The 4,903-nt window shown below is 38.0% G+C and overlaps 1 non-coding gene across 1 annotated transcript; it reads left to right on the forward strand.

Moving 5' to 3' along the window:
- The first annotated feature begins 383 nt into the window (after window positions 1-383).
- Window positions 384-456, forward strand: TRNAA-UGC (transfer RNA alanine (anticodon UGC)). Its single transcript has one exon. It is a non-coding gene; the product is annotated as a tRNA-Ala (tRNA).
- Window positions 457-4,903: the final 4,447 nt, after the last annotated feature.

Consider the following 4,903-nt stretch of genomic DNA (forward strand, 5'->3'; position numbering starts at 1 on the left):
TTGAAAGATATAGAATCAATATGTATCATTTTTCCATTCTTTTTTTAATTGTGCTATTTTCCATATAAAATCATTTTAAATGCTTATGTTCATTCGGTGCTAATTTTTCTCAATCAATTTGTTCTAAATTTAGATTGTTAATCCATAATATTGACAGTATCACGTAAAGGTGATTATATGACTTTTGAAGGGCTAACACAAGTATTTAAAAGTAATTTTATTTATAAAAAAAAGAAGATTTAGATTTATTTGACTTTTTTTTTGTTCTTTCTTCTTTGCATGAATAAATGTGTTTGTATCAAACATGCAACTTATTTACCATTAGTTTTGATGAAATAATACTGTATTGTTGAGTTTAAAAATTCAAGAATAATTTTATATATGGGGATGTAGCTCAAATGGTAGAGCGCTCGCTTTGCATGCGAGAGGTACAGGGTTTGATCCCCTGCATCTCCAATTAAAGTATTGTTAATCAGTGATGTATGTATAGGAATGACTTAGATTTTTATAATTCCTATTTTAGAATTTTCACGTTATATATATAGAGAGAGAGAATCTCGTAATAAAATCCAAAAAAAAACAACAGGGAGATGTAAAAAATGAGAACAAAAATATTTTATTAACAAGTGATAGCATGATGTGACCTGACCTGAGCCAATACTAATGAACCAATTGAACTAGACTTGTTTTTCGAGGAGTGTTGCACAGTGCACCATACATAAGTCACTATAGCTTCCTAGAAGTCAATTTCCTGCGGCCACTACCTCCAATAACTAGATGTTATATATATATAGAGAGAGAATCTCGTAATAAAATCCAAAAAAAAACAAGAGGGAGATGTAAAAAATGAGAACAAAAATATTTTATTAACAAGTGATAGCATGATGTGACCTGACCTGAGCCAATACTAATGAACCAATTGAACTAGACTTGTTTTTCGAGGAGTGTTGCACAGTGCACCATACATAAGTCACTATAGCTTCCTAGAAGTCAATTTCCTGCGGCCACTACCTCCAATAACTAGATTCGTGAGTCGTTATTAGCGGCAACATGAGCTACTTCCCCCCAACACTTCCCTACCTGACCTTCGTCTTTCTTGTTTGCTAGCTAATGAAAATAGTACAACGATTGCGATTGATGTGCCTCTTGTGGCTCAAAAACAGTTTATTTGGGGCTTTTAAGCCGCTGTTGATCTCCTTAAAGTATTGTTAATCAGTGATGTATGTATAGGAATGACTTAGATTTTTATAATTCCTATTTTAGAATTTTCACGTTATATATATAGAGAGAGAGAATCTCGTAATAAAATCCAAAAAAAAACAACAGGGAGATGTAAAAAATGAGAACAAAAATATTTTATTAACAAGTGATAGCATGATGTGACCTGACCTGAGCCAATACTAATGAACCAATTGAACTAGACTTGTTTTTCGAGGAGTGTTGCACAGTGCACCATACATAAGTCACTATAGCTTCCTAGAAGTCAATTTCCTGCGGCCACTACCTCCAATAACTAGATGTTATATATATAGAGAGAGAGAATCTCGTAATAAAATCCAAAAAAAAACAAGAGGGAGATGTAAAAAATGAGAACAAAAATATTTTATTAACAAGTGATAGCATGATGTGACCTGACCTGAGCCAATACTAATGAACCAATTGAACTAGACTTGTTTTTCGAGGAGTGTTGCACAGTGCACCATACATAAGTCACTATAGCTTCCTAGAAGTCAATTTCCTGCGGCCACTACCTCCAATAACTAGATTCGTGAGTCGTTATTAGCGGCAACATGAGCTACTTCCCCCCAACACTTCCCTACCTGACCTTCGTCTTTCTTGTTTGCTAGCTAATGAAAATAGTACAACGATTGCGATTGATGTGCCTCTTGTGGCTCAAAAACAGTTTATTTGGGGCTTTTAAGCCGCTGTTGATCTCCTTAAGATATTGTTGCTTTGCAGCTCTCATATTTTGTAATGACTTTTGATCCGTTTTTCATGTGTTATAATATCTTCAATTTTTTCCCGCCTCGGAACATGTTTTCATTTTTTTCAACACTTGAGGTTTTAAGGTATGCTTCTGTTAGACTATGGCACGGATCTAGAAGGGGGGTTGAATAGATCCCAATTAAAAACTTGAGTCGGCGCTACCAATTTAAAAGAAAATTGGTTTTGAAAATTTGTTTTAAAATGCGGAAGCGGCCGAGGAAAATTTTAGTCTAAACAAACCGTTATTGGAAAACCGGATATGCGTTAAGCTAATGGATAAGTGATAGATTGAGATACAAGTCACTACACTAATTGCACAATCAAGGATATAATTCACTAACTAGCAAGCCTAGTTCCAATGAATCAAAACACCAAATTTAGACTGATGCAAACTTAAGACAATTTGGCTTAAGCAAATTTTACAAACACTTGGTGTGCATAAACACTCCAAGTAATATTTGAGTTGAGTAAGTGATTCAATTTATCCTAGTACAATATAATATTGTACTTAGTATTCAAACAGCAGTTTTAAACTCTTACTCAACTTATATCAACGTTTGGTGAAAAATTGCTTAAACTGAAATCACTTAAATTTTAAGCTGAAAAACAGATTATGCAGAAAATTAAAGAAGACGCAGATTTGATGAGGCAGTTCCCCCGCCGTCCTCGCTTCGGGGTACGTCTGCCCTCAATTCTAAAAATAGAATTGAGATGATTAATTAGATATCACCTGTGAAATTTAATCGTTTATACAAGGATTGCAAAGCACGTAAACAACAGAACTTCCAATGTGTTGAATGATGCTTCCTATCCTTGCTCCTTGATTCAAGATGAATCAAGACCTTCGATCGTTGATGCTAGACCTCCGATTCCAGCCCCTTTGTTGAAGAATCTTCCGTTCTTCAAACCCTCGGCCCGGCTGATCTCAAACACAACGAGTCGAACCCGAATCCTTCACTTCAATGCCACGGAATCCGCTACTAGACTGAAGAAGACTTCCTCTTCTCAATCACCTTCGCTCGGCTGGATATTGATGAAGCGATTCGTCCAAAAACCCCCAAACACAAACCCGTATTGGAGGACAAAACCCTAATGGTTTTATTCAAGAAAGAACCTGCCAAGACTTCAACTCGAACCCGATTCTCCAATCGCAGCTACGAACCTTATCACCTTCTAACTATCACGAATCACATCAAAAGTTATTGTGTGCAGTTGATGTATTGTGAACTGTTGAAGATGAAGATGATGAATCTTTGACACCTTTTTCACTCTTTCTTGTTTCCTTGAACACTTGAATACAAATTGACAAATGTTAGTTAATAGAAGTGTTTTGACTTCTATATATAGTAACAGACAAAATCAAACAAACATAACAGTATTTCAAAAATTTGAAATAACTCAGAAAACTGAGTTGGCGCGCGAACGGTCGACCATAGGTCGGCGTGCGCTGACCCGTGGGGCATGCGCCGACCCTTATGGTCGACTCAAACATTTCATGCGCTGACCCGTGGATAGCATCACTATGCCATGCGCTGACGTATGGTCGACTCAAGGGGTTTATGCGCCGACCCGTGAGCTATGCACCGACCCTATGGTCGACGCAAGCAGTTTTGCGCTGACCATCCTCCAGTTTGGGTTGAGCTTTGCGCTGACCCGTGAGCTTTGAGTTGACCCCTATGGTCGACTCAAAGCTTTCAAATCTGCAAAAAATTGTGTTTTGTGATTTTCATGCATTTAGTCATGATCACACTTTGTCTACATGTTTTTTGATGATTATAGTAGATTTAGAGGAACGTAGAAAAGGATATGGTGGGTAATGTGTTGCATTTGTTTGTAGACGTGCATGATGGTCTTTTGTCATCATCGAAACTTGATATCGTATGTTGTATGACACTTTGTCTTTACATACTCCCCCTTTTTGATGATGACAACCTGTATAAATCAACGTGACAAACAGCATGCGGTATTGACACATTTTGCACACTCCCCCTTTCTTTTGTAATCTAAGGCTATTTGCAGAAAGCGAAAACGACTGTTAGTTGTGGACATTTTGTCAGCACTTTTCTCCCCCTTTGACAACATCAAAAAGAGAGACAGAGTGATTTTTCAAGATAACAACAAAAAAAATTCACAGGTAGTAGCAGAGATATAGATACCAACGAAATAATATCACACTTATATCATTTCTTAGTAATAGTCATTAATTAAAAGGAGAAAATACATAAGGAAATTACGGTTGCATAAACATGCAAAACAGAGAAAAAAAAACAGGAATGCATTCAAAGACAACAAGCAACATGTAATATGCATATGAAGGGCTATTGTCTTAAGTGACGGTGGTCGGGATGGTAGCAGACGCTTGGGTTTCTGCTAGGGTCAGCCAGAGTTTCTAGGTAATCACACACACCTTCCAGATGCCTAAGACTCCCGGTGACAGTCCGATCCAAATTTTCATACCGTTCATTTAGACTTGTGGAGAGGTTGTCGAGCCGCTCATTTTGGGTTTGAAGTTGACTGTTAATTTGAGCAAGTCGGTCATCCTGGGATTGCATGAAGGATTGTTGGGCAAGTTGCATGCTCCGCATCATCTCCAACAGCTCTGAAGAATCAGCTTGATGTGGAGGGGATGGAGGAAATTCTTCCTCAACTTGGTGATACGGCTGGTAAGATTCATGTTGAGTTGTCCATCCCGTATGTTGCCATTCCCCCCAGCCACCCCATCGTGAAACATCTTCTTCATATGTATCCGGCTGCTGTACCCAAGCAGAGCCGGAGTAGTCATGCGTGCCATCGGGTGAAGGACTGTCGTCTCCACCATTGTAAGCAGCATCGTGCCTAGCTTCTTCTTCTTCTTCTTCATTTTCCACTTCATCGTCTTGTTCTTCGCTTTCATCACTGTCAGCACTTGGAGGAACGT

This window comes from Lathyrus oleraceus, chromosome 7 (genome assembly GCF_024323335.1).
Source record: "Lathyrus oleraceus cultivar Zhongwan6 chromosome 7, CAAS_Psat_ZW6_1.0, whole genome shotgun sequence".
NCBI classification, from domain to species: Eukaryota; Viridiplantae; Streptophyta; class Magnoliopsida; order Fabales; family Fabaceae; genus Lathyrus; species Lathyrus oleraceus.